The sequence below is a fragment of the Sus scrofa genome, chromosome 10, assembly GCF_000003025.6.
Source record: "Sus scrofa isolate TJ Tabasco breed Duroc chromosome 10, Sscrofa11.1, whole genome shotgun sequence".
NCBI classification, from domain to species: Eukaryota; Metazoa; Chordata; class Mammalia; order Artiodactyla; family Suidae; genus Sus; species Sus scrofa.
In genome coordinates this window covers 64,909,271-64,921,422 of record NC_010452.4, presented here as the reverse complement: position 1 = coordinate 64,921,422, position 12,152 = coordinate 64,909,271, and the positions used below count along the sequence as shown (strand labels likewise).

Here is a 12,152-nt window from a genome sequence, read left to right as displayed (position 1 = left end):
TGTCTTGTGGAGAGAAGGTCTTTGCACTTTCTTAAAACAAGGGGAAGGCTGGCTGGGCATGGCTGTCCGTGCTCTCTGCCCTCCCGCTTACTCAGGAGATGAGAGAGACTCTTTGTAAGCTTCTAGGGAATGTCTCTGGCTTTCAGTCGCTTGTTAAATACTCTGAGCGCTTCCTTTTTGTTAAACACCAGTGGAACCTGGACAGCACCTGCTACGGCCTGAATGTTTGTGCCTCCCCCATTCATATATTAGCATCCTGACTCCCAAAATTGATGGTGGCAGGGGGTGGGGCCTTTAGGAGATGATCAAGTCATTAGAGCCCTAATCAGAGACCCCGGAGAGCATTCTGGCCCCTTCCTCCCGGGTGAAGACACAGCAAGAAGGTGGTAGTCATGGACCAGCAGGAGGGTCCTCACTGATGCTGAATCAGCCGACAGCGTGGTCTTGGACTTGCCACCTCCAGACCTGGGAGGTGGAGTCTGTTTCTGCTGCTGATGACCTACCCAGTGTCTGGTGTTCGGTTACAGTCACACATTAACCTCAGACAGATCTGTGTTCCCATCAGGGTCCAGTCATTCAGCAAATGACTTGACCTCTGGGAGCCTCGGTTCCTGTTCATTGTGACCCCAGCCTCACTGGGTGTTTAGGAATAAGTGGGATGATTTAAGTTAAGATTCCCAGCAGGCAGTGGGCACCAGGTCTCCCCTGCCCTCCTCTGAGCATCGGACCCCTGTGCTCATCTGTGATCACTGCTCTCTGCAGTGCTTTTGCTCCACCAGGCAGAGTGTAACTTGAAAGGGTTACTAATCCCTCGAAACCCTCTGATCACAGATAAACTCATTTCCCGATCCTGCCACGTAAGTCACTGCTCCGGCTTTGATGGCCCGACCACACGGCAAGGACCACATGAAGGCTGCCACTCAAAGCGGTACTCCTCATCAAAGTTCTGGAGCAAGACGTGCGTCTGCCCACACACCCGGGGATGGCACCAGCCGTCGAGATGGAGAAGATAACAGACCCCCATGGGGCACCGCTCACAGACCAAGCTCTTGGTCTCACTGCTCAGAGTGGGAACCCCACGGCTGCAAAGTGGGAAAGACATCTGCAGCTTCTTTGCCCACTTGGCAGTGTGCTTGTGTGAACTCAGCTTCTAAAAAATATCCATGTTACAGCCATAAAACATGAACAAAAATCACATTTAAGAAAAAAAATAAAGGGAATTTCTGGGAGTTCCCATTGTAGCTCAGTGGTAAGGAACCCGACTGGTATCCATGAGGACACAGGTTCGATCTCTGGCCTCACTCAGTGGGTTAAAGATCTGGCATTGCTGTGAGCTTTGGTGTAGGTCATAGATGTGGTTCAGATCCCGAGTTGCCATGGCCATGGTGCAGGCTGGCAGCTACAGCCCTGATTCGACCCCTAGCCTGGGAACTTCCATATGCTGCAGGTGTGACCCTAAAAAGCAAAAAAAAAAAAAAAAAAAAAAAAAAAAAAAAAAAGTAAATTTCTTTTAGAGGGATTAGTTTTCACCAATCGAAGTAATTAAAAAGTTATGGGGAGTTCCTGTCGTGGCACTGCAGAAACGAATCTGACTAGGAGCTATGGGGTTGCGGGTTCGATCCCTGGCCTTGCTCAGTGGGTTAAGAATCCGGCCTTGCTGTGGCTGTGGTGTAGGTTGCTGACTCGGCTCACATCTGGTGTTGCTGTGGCTCTGCTGTAGGCCGGCAGCTACAGCTCCAATTTGACCCCTAGCCTGGGAACCTCCCTATGCCGTGGGTGTGGCCCTAAAACAAAAGTTATGGAAAATCTTGTCAAACAAAGCAGATGTCAACTGGTAGACAATGAATTAAAACATTTTTAGGAGTTCCCGTCGTGGCGCAGTGGTTAACAAATCTGACTAGGAACCATGAGGTTGCGGGTTCGGTCCCTGCCCTTGCTCAGTGGGCTAAGGATCCGGTGTTGCCGTTAGCTGTAGTGTAGGTTGCAGACGCGGCTCGGATCCCGCGTTGCTGTGCCTCTGGCGTAGGCCGGTGGCTACAGCTCCGATTCGACCCCTAGCCTGATTTAGAAAATTTTAGCTACTTAAATTTTACTGGGGGGAAAAGTCGACAACGAACCTCCATAATTCCACCTCTGGAGAAAATCGTATTGGTAAATATCCATTAGATAATTTCTCCGTATGTATTTCCGTATTTATTTATTTTTTTATTTATTGTCTTTTTGCCTCTTCTTGAGCCGCTCCCACGGCACATGGAGATTCCCAGGCTAGGGGTTGGATCGGAGCTATAGCCACCGGCCTACGCCAGAGCCATAGCAACGCAGGATCCGAGCTGTGGTGTTAACCCACTGAGCAAGGGCAGGGATCGAACCCGCAACCTCATGGTTCCTAGTCAGATTCGTTAACCACTGAGCCACGACGGGAAATCTGTATTTCCGTATTTTTAAAATGAAGCTGGGATTCTTCCTAAGAAATTGCCACCCAGCATATTTGAATTTCACTGTCTTTATTATTGGGCAGCTTTTTTTTTTTTTGGCTGTGCCAGAGGCATGTGAAAATTCCCAAGCTCCTCCCAGGCTTCCTCTTTTTCTGGAACATCTGCCTTGTTAATGTTTAGCTTTTTTGTTTTGTTCTTATGGCCACACCCTCAGCATGTGGAAGTTCCTGGGCCAGGGGTTGAATCTGAGCCACGGCAGCGGCAACGCCAAATGCTTTAACCCACGGCTCGGGGCTGGGGATCCAACCAGGGAATTGAACCCTCGGCTTTGTAGTGACGGGAGCCGCTGCAGCCAGATTCTTAACCCACTGTGCTATGGGGGGAATGCCCAGTTTCTAGTTTTTGATAAATTCTACCATCAACTTGCTGCCTTCTTCCCTCCAGGCTGCAAAGCCCTGTTGGAGAAAAACACACCTTTTTTTTCCTTGGCATCGCTAGGTAAGTTCTCCCCTTGCTGGACCCACCCTCCACCCCCTCTCCTGCCTCCTCCAAGGTTTGCTCATCCTGCCTGCTGACATCAAGGCCTGGGTAACGCCCTTCCATCTCACTAAGACTCAGAGTCTCAGTTTGTGAAATTAGGGAGTGGACTCTGGAATGATGCTTCAGGTGTACTCAGAGATGAGGGAGAAATAAAGAGCTCCTGAGAATTAAGCTTGAAAAATGCCCAATGGAGGCGATTGCTGCTGGAATCTGGAAACCCCAAAGCTGCCTGTAAACCTGTGACAGATTTGGAAACGCTCAAGAGCACAAAACTCCCACCGGACAGAAAGGTGGGGGAGGAAGTAGTAAACAGCTTGCGAACTGGGGCCACGGGTGAGGGATGCCTGGGGGCAGCCGACTCTCCCAGCCATCCCTCCCTTCGGCCCTGCCTCAAAAGCGGGCAGGTGCACACCCAACCCCCTGTGCCTCCCTCAGGGGGTGGGCAACAGCCGGGCTGGACACCTACTGTCTCTTCTCCTGGCCCTTTTCCTTCAGGGCTTGGAGGAGAGGATGCACTCAGCAAACGCTTTTTCTTTTTCTTTTTTTCTTTTTTGCTTTTTACAGCCGCACCTGAGGTTCCTAGGCTAGGGGTCCGATCAGAGCTGCAGCCACCAGCCTATATCACAGCCACAGCAATGCAGGATCCGAGCCACATCTTCGACGTACACCACAGCTCATGGCAACGCTGGATCCCTAACCCACGGAGCGAGGCTAGGGATGGAACCCACATCCTCACCAACATTCTGTCAGGTTCTTAACCCGCTGAGCCACAACAGGAACTCCTGCATCCCATTTCTTAAATGCTCGAGGGACAGATCCTATTGCAAGAACAATTCCTGCTCCTTCCCATCCAGCCGGCCTGGCCGCATAGGGCCCACCCCTGCCCCCTCCCCCCGCTGCACCTGCTGAGACAGCCCTCGTGGCGCTCAGGTGTGTGGCCACCTCCCGGCTGTGCCACCCGCCAGCCAAGCCCGTGAGAAGGTCATTTCATCTCCTGAGGCGTCACCTGTAAAATGAGGACAAGACGGCAACCCGCAGAGCTGTTCTGAGTGACCCCAATAAATGCAAGTTCCTCCCCTCCCCCGCCGGTCTACGTGTGAGGCAGCAGGGCCAACGGACCCTGCTCTGGAAATTTTGAACAACACAAAAAGAAAAAGTAGGTTATTCGCCTGGCTGCCTTTTAAGGGCACGTTGTAGCTTTTTCACTGTTTCACGCAGACAGGGTCCTCAGCTCCAGTGTGGACGGCTCTCCCTGTTCTGGTGTCGCCAGAGAGAAAAGGCAAAACTACTCTTCTCTCCGCCGACCTGCTCTGGGCCCTGTCCCCCTTCTGGAAGTCTCCCAGAGCCCCTATCTGCCCCCCACCCCCAGACGTCAGGACAGAGAGAATGGTCCAGGCAGCCGACGCTTCCCACCTCTCCCCAGCCCCTCACAAGGAAGCATCCAGAAGCACCCAGAGCCCTTGAGGAGTGTGGGTCTTCTCTCTCTCATGTCTGCATGTGTGTTCCCCCCCGCCCAGGAACTTCACAGGCTGGAGCCCTAACACCCCATGTGATGCTCTTGGGAGGAGGGGTCTTCGGGAGGTGATCAGGTTTAGATGAGGGGTGAAGATGGGGTCCCCACGGTGGGGTTAGAAAGGGACCAGAGCTCCCTCCCCATCGCATGTGCACCTCGGGATAGCGGCCGCCTGCCAGCCAGGAAGCTGCCTCACCAAGAACCTCATCTGCCGGCCCTTTGCCCTTAAACTTCCAGCCTCCAGAACTGGGGGAGAATCCGTGCGTGGTGTTTAAGCCACAAAGTCTGTGCTTTTTCTTAACAGCAGCTGGGCTGCTTAAGACAGGCACGCTGCCTTTTCTTTTTCTCAACGTCTACAGGGAATTTCAGATGAATGTCGTCTCCACCACATTACGTGGGGATTACGGGGAGGTGATGTAAGTGAAATGCCAGTAACAGACGTACCCCGTAAGCCCGCCACGACCAGGGCTCTGAATCACCGGTTGTGTGCTCGTCAAAGGACCAGCAGCGTTGCTTTCCCAGAGCCGCCCATTGAACAGTCTGTTTCCTTTGGAGGAACCTGCTCTCTCGGGTGTGGTGGCTGCTGGCTTGATGCTAGTCTTGTGGGAGATGGGGTGGGAGATTCCTGCCCTCATTTCCAGGCCCCTCAGGCTGCAGATCCATCACTCTCATCAAGTCTTTTTTTTTTTTTTTTTTTTTTTTTTTTTGTCTTTTTGTCCTTTCTAGGGCCACTCCCACAGCATGTGGAGGTTCCCAGGCTAGGGGTCGAATCGGAGCTGTGGCTGCCAGCCTGCGCCACAGCCACAGCAATGCCAGATCCGAGCCACATCTGCAACCTGCACCACAGCTCACAGCAACGCTGGATCCTTCACCCACTGAGCGAGGCCAGGAATCGAACCCGCAACCTCATGATTCCTAGTCGGATTTGTTCACGACTGCGCCACGACGGGAATTCCTCATCAAGTCTTTATCAGATAATCTTTGCCCGGTTTGCTTCTTCGAACATATTCTGCAAGATGCCAAGTGCTACAGACTGGATGCTCCTGTCCTTCTCCAAATTCCTATGTTGAATCCAAATCCCCAGTGTGATGGGGAAAGAAAGAGAAAGAGAAAAAGAAAAGCAGAGAGAGGCTGGCTGGCGGGCTGCATGAATAGGTGTGTGGACCATCAAGGGCCCGGCTGGGGGTCTCGTCCCGAAATTCACCCAGCGCGGGGCAGACATTCATTCACATCTATTCCAACCATCCACTGAGCATCTGGACCGCGGAGATGAGTGCCTTCTCAGGCCTGGTCTTCTCACCTCCTGCCATAGGCTGGCTAGAGGGGCAGCCGGGGCCTGAGCTGCTGGGTCCTTCTCCATGGAGACCTTGGTCTCCTGCTGGGCTGAGCCACTGCCTGTGTGTCTGGGACAAAGTTCTTCCACGAGACCTCGGCCTCCCCACTCCCTAGTGTCTGTGCCTCTCCCTGCCCCAGCTCCCTCGTCTTGTAGGCGCCCTCTGTTCACGCCCTGCCCACCTCTTCCTGGTGTGACCGAGCAGGGCCCTGTGGGGCTCCTGGGCACACAAGCCTTCCTCTTCTTGCTTTTAGGAGATGGGCCTTGTTCAGCCTCCAGGGCCTTCCCTGAGTTCAGACAGTTGCTGGAGGGAAGAGCGCGGATTCAGAGACAGGGGAGGAACAGTCAAACAGAGACAGCACAGCCTTGGGGCAGGATCCTGGTTCCCTCTCAAGGGAGGCGCATAATGACCAGGCATCTTACACCCCTAAGAGAAAAGTTACATTCCTTGTGCTTCTTTTAGACATGAAGGGTTGGAGTTCCCATCGTGGCGCAGCAGAAACAAATCCACCTAGGAACCATGAGGTTGCAGGTTCGATCCCTGGCCTCACTCAGTGGGTTAAGGATCCTGTGTTGCTGTGGCTGTGGTGTAGGCCAGTGACCACAGCTCCAATTCAACCCCTAGCCTGGGAACCTCCATATGCCAAGGGTGCAGCCCTAAAAAGAAAAAGAAAAAAAAAAAAGAAATGAAGAGTTTAGACATTGAATAGCTGGGAGCCCCTCCTTGTGCTTCTCCCCGGCTTAATCGCACCCGAAACACAACCACCTGTGAGCTAAAGACTGGGCAGCCTGAGCACAAGTGCCCGTGGGTTAAAGATGACTAGCACATGATGTTTTTTCAGGAAACGTCCCAGTTTTTTCCTGATCTATATGCCCTTTTCACAAGTGCTGTTATTCGAGGCAATAACCCAGAAGACTGCCACCAGGATCATGCCAAGGTCTTCGGACGCCAGCTTCGATGACCAAGAACTCCCCAGAGAAAGAAGGATGCATGTCTGCCCCAACCCTGATTCTTACCTGAAACCCAGTTTTTCTCTGTTTAGACTATAAAACTCTCTGTAATTCTTCCCCAAAGGAGGGCACAGTCTTTAAGGCACTAACCTGCCTCCTTTGCCCAGCAAAGCAATAAAAGCTAAGGTTGTTTTTTTTCCTCCAAAACTCTGTCTTCACATTCCTATTTGGCCGCGGTGGGCAGAGGCTGATGTTCGGCCACCCTGGTTGTGCGTCCCCTCTAGCAGCCTCTTCCGGGTGCCCAGCCCTCTTTTCCCACCCCCTGCGCCCCCCCATGAAATGCCATGTGGTTGACCTCAGGCCCCCGAGGGCAGCGGTGCCCTTGAAGGAGGCTCTGGGTGTCACCCCTGAGTCCGATCCTGAAGTCAGGTCTCCGTGTGACTGCGATCCCAACCCTGACTGCCTTTGAACCTGCAATCTGGGTCTCCCGCCAGGAATGACTCCCCAGCTTTGGGACTCTCCAGCCTCTCACATGGAGCTGAGCCCCACAAACTTAGGTCTCCACGCCAACCCCAGAAATAAAAGCATCCATTCCACCAGACCTGTGACCAAGCCCCCCAGCCCTGAGCACGTGGCCTTCCTTCCAGAACATTCCCGGTCTCACCCAGGGCCGGCCCCTGCTGCCCCAGGATTGAGGGTTTCCGTTCTCATGCCACGCTAGTATTTTATTTAGGATGTTTGCATCGAGAGTCATGAGAATGGCTTATGGTTTTCTTTGGGCCCTGTTTGCTGGGTAGGCTAGCTCCATACAAGACACTGGAAGAAGAAGAAAAAAAGAAAAAAGAAAAAGAAACTGCGAGATTTCCTCTGTTTTAGAGGCTCTGGAACAGCAGAGGGAATTCATTGGCCCAGAGGTCTGGTGAAAGTCTCCTGTGGAAACATCTGGTATTTTGGAGAGTAGCCCTTTGCTCTTCCTCCATGCTTCTCCTGTGATAGTTGGTCTCTTTAAATTTTATAACGCATCTAAAGTCCACTTTGAGAAATTATATTGTCCTAAAAACTCTCTCTTTCCTCCACATTTTGCCATAAATTTATTGTCTGAACGATGTCATCTCTTGAGCGGGTTTTACTTTTCTCTGTCTCTAGAGTTAGTCCCCCCTTATGCCATATTTTGTATATTTGTGCTCTCTTTATTTTTTAGGGAACAGCTCACCTATTTATTTTTCAAAGAATAAGCACTTGGATTTATTTTTTAATCCTATATTTTTCTATTTTATACACCATCCTTTTAGGTTTTTATCTTTATTAATTACAACTTTCTGCTTTTTTTTTTTTTTTTTTTTTTTTTTTGTCTTTTTCAGGGCCACACCCATGGCATATGGAGGTTCCCAGGCTAGGGGTCGAATTGGAGCTATAGCTGCTGGCCTACACCACAGCCACAGCCATGCGGGATCCGAGCTATATCTTCCACCTACACCACAGCTTATGGCAACGCCAGATCCTTAACCCACTGAGTGAGGCCAGGGATCAAACCTGCGTCTTCATGAATGCTAATCGGGTTCATTAACTGCTCAGCCTCAACGGGAACTCCATATTTTGGTCTCTTTCTAACTTCTCGCATAGAAGCTGAATTCTTTTGGTTTGTTCTGACTTTTTAATTAATACTGTCATTTAAAACCACGCTTTCCTCTTAGCACTATTTTAGCTAAATCCCCTGGCTTCTGATATGCCATTCCATATCCATATTTTTCTAGGCATCAGCCACATCATTGTTTTCCTTTTGTTCCTAGTGTCATCTAAGATGTAAAAACTCCTATGGAATTAGGAATGTTTTATTTTCTGTTTCTTCAGTAATTTCTGGTTTTAATGAATTTTGATCAAATAATATTGTCCGTATGCTTCTACTTATTGGACTGTATTAGGATTTTCTCGGTGGCCTAAAATATGGCCAGTTGTGAATGTTCCAGGGGCCCTTGAAAGGATGTAATCTCTGATTTATTGCTCAGAGTTTGATGTATTAAATCTACCATATTAATCATATTTTTAGGACTTCTCTTTCCTCATTTACCTCTGTGCCCTTAAGCTGGCAAAAACTACAACAGTTATTCCTGCCTATTCTCTTTATGTCTCCTACAGTGTTTCCTATGAGTTATGAAATTATGCTATTCACCGCATAGGTATTCCTTTTATTTGTTCATTGTGAATTGTAATTCCTATGGTTGTAAAATGCCCTCCTTAATTTCACCTAAGCTTTTTGCCCTGAAGCCAACCCTGTATAATAAATAGTAAATTTGTGATCCCTTTGTTTTTTTGTCTTTTTGTCTTTTTAGGGCCACACCCATGGCATATGGAGGTTCCCAGCCTAGGGGTCAAATCGGAGCTACAGCTGCCAGCCTACACCGCAGCCACAGCAATGCAGGATCCAAGCCACGTCTTTGACCTACACCACAACTCACGGCAATGCTGGATATTTAACCCACTGAACAAGGCCAGGGATCGAACCCACGTCCTCATGGATACTAGTCGGGTTTGTTAACCACTGAGCCACGACGGGAACTCTTTTTTTTTTTTTTTTGATCCCTGCTTCATTTATGTTTGCATATCTTGGTATGTCTTTTCCATTTTGAGTTTTCAGTGTTTCAGTGTCACTCTATTTTGTGCATTTTCTTGTAGAAATGCAGAGCTGTGTTGTGCCGTGTGCGCCAGTTGAAAGTTGTACTCTTTTAAACAAGTAAGTTGGCTCATCTACATGTCTTCGTGTAAGATGTGTGGTCTTTGTCATGTTGTTTTGTTATGGCTTCTGTTCTGCAACTTTTTCAAATATTTCACTGGGTGATTTTTATATGCTGTAGTTGTGTGCATGTGTTTTGGATAATTTGAAAGGTCTGTATTTTAGTTTGGGTTACCATGATAATTAGAATTTACATGAAGCCTTTTTGTTTTTTGTCTTTTTTTTTTTTTTTTTGCCATTTCTTGGGCCGCTCCCGTGGCATATGGAGGTTCCCAGGCTGGGGGTCAAATTGGAACTGTAGCCGCCGGCCTATGCCAGAGCCACAGCAATGCAGGATCCAAGCCGTGTCTGCAACCTACACCACAGCTCACCGCAATGCTGGCTCCTTAACCCACTGAGCAAGGCCAGGATCGAACCCACAACCTCATGGTTCCTAGTCGGATTCATTAACCACTGAGCCACGATGGGAACTCCAGGAATTTATATGAAGCCTTTAGCCAGCTCTTTCTTCAGATTGTCTACTGATTCCCTTTAAGATTTTTTTCTTTTGCCCCTTTTCCTAATCATCAGAATTTAGTTAATTATATCCTTTCTTCATATGTTCCTTTGTACTAAGATATGTATTTATTTTCCTTATTATTTTTTGCCATACAGCACCCTATCTGTCTATCTATGTACCTACTTATCTATCTTTGTTTCAGCCAAGCCTGTGGCACGTAGAAGTTCCTAGGCTAGAGATCAAACCTGTGTCACAGAAGACAGCCTGAGCCACTTGATTTATCAGCTTGAAATGTTTAACCCCCATGTATGTTGCAGAACTGAACTTGGGTCGGCTTTGCCTGCAGGCAGTGAAGCTGATCTACTGACACCAAGTGGTGGTGAAGGAAACTACAGCCTCGATCGCTCTGCACCCCACCAGGGGAATGAGCAGCGCGCCCCGCTCCAAAGACCTGAACTCTGCCAAGGCTTTCCGGGAAGGGTTAAAACGCAGTGCCGGGAGGGGGCTGCTGGGTGTGGGGTCAGCTCGAGCACAGTTCTTGGATTGGTGAGCATCAAGGGGAAGGGTCAAGCATCATCAGCCTTCGGAGGTCTCCGTGCTTGCGTCAGCAGTTTTCATCTGGGGGGGGGGGTCTGCTTCCGGTAGGAACAAGTCAGGCATGTGTGTCCTGCCTTTATCTCTGTCTTTCAGGGAACAGGGAGTTTGGTCGGTCTACTATGTGCGGATTTATAGTCCAAATTGTTACCAGTTTCTTGGCCCAATAGCTCTTCTTTGTTTCTGCGTCTTCACATTGTCAGCTTAAAAAAATACACATTGTCGACTCAAAAAAAAAAAAAAAAAAAAAAAAAAAGAAAGCTGAGAGTTAAGTTTTATTTGGGGCAAAATTCGGACCTAGGTCCAGGAGACAGCATCTCAGGTAGTCCTGAGAAACTGCTCCAAGACGGTGAAGAAGGAGCTAGGATACACGGGAGTCTTTTTGCAGCAAAGGGCCGGGAGCAGGAACAAAAGAGTCCTGGGCTCACAGATACCATTCCTTTGATATGCACCTCTGCTGTCGGGGCCTGTATCCTGAGTTTTCACAGCCTGCAGGACTCGCCCGCTCTCACCCTGGGAGGTGACTGCATTCATGGATGACCCTGACATTCTTTGTTTTATCCTTAACTACAGCCCAAGTGGTGGTATTTCAGGTAGCTCTGCAATGCTGCTCCCAAGTGGAAAGGGGGATATCAGAATATGATAAAGAGGAAAGGGGGATACCAGAATACGATAAAGGGGAGGGGAGGTGCATACAGCACACACCCATTTTGCAAAATTTGTTGCTCTCTCCTGAAGGTCACAAGGAGCAGACATCCCCATGAAGGATTTTAGTGTTTTTCTAGATATGAAAATTTGCAAGAATTGGGCACATAAAATCTTCTCCTAAAAATATCTATCTGAAGAACTGTGCTTGCAGTTTTCCCAAAGCACAGAGTGCCTCTCTGATTTTCACCCAGAGTTCTGCTCAGGGGGTGCCGTGGGTTGGCAGGTGCGGTGGCTCATGATTTAATCCATGTAGAGGCTGATGGCAAGTGCCAAACTCCAGTTCACACAAGCATTACCTTTTGAGCCAGCCTTTTTTTTTTTTTTTTTTTTTTTTTTTTGTCTTTTTGCCATTTCTTGGGCCACTCCCGCGGCATATGGAGGTTCCCAGGCTAGGGGTCAAATCGGAGCTGTAGCCACCGGCCTACGCCAGAGCCACAGCAACGCGGGATCCGAGCCGCGTCTGCAACCTACACCACAGCTCACGGGCAACGCCGGATCCTTAACCCACTGAGCAAGGGCAGGGACTGAACCCGCAACCTCATGGTTCCTAGTCGGATTCGTTAACCACTGAGCCACAACGGGAGTTCCCCGAACCAGCCTTTCGAGACTTATGGAAGGCAAAGCCTTTTATTTCAAAGGACAGGGACACAAGGCCTTGCCTACAGTTTTGAACGCAGATGTGAGAATCGTATTTACACAGAACTCCACCTTCTTTTTCCTCCCAGCTTCTGTTATGTCGTTTTTAAACTTTGACGCTTTAGAACATCCACACCCTCCCTGTGTTTCCTTAGTCCTACACTTACTTCAGCGCTTTGGGCCATTTCTTCTGAAGCCCTTCGTTTTCCCAG

The 12,152-nt window shown here is 49.4% G+C and overlaps 1 long non-coding RNA gene across 1 annotated transcript; it reads left to right on the top strand.

Annotated features, from left to right (window-relative positions):
* LOC110255720 lies at positions 2,424 to 10,817 on the top strand. Its single transcript, XR_002336422.1, has 3 exons — positions 2,424 to 2,933; positions 9,446 to 9,503; positions 10,320 to 10,817. It is a non-coding gene; the product is annotated as an uncharacterized LOC110255720 (long non-coding RNA).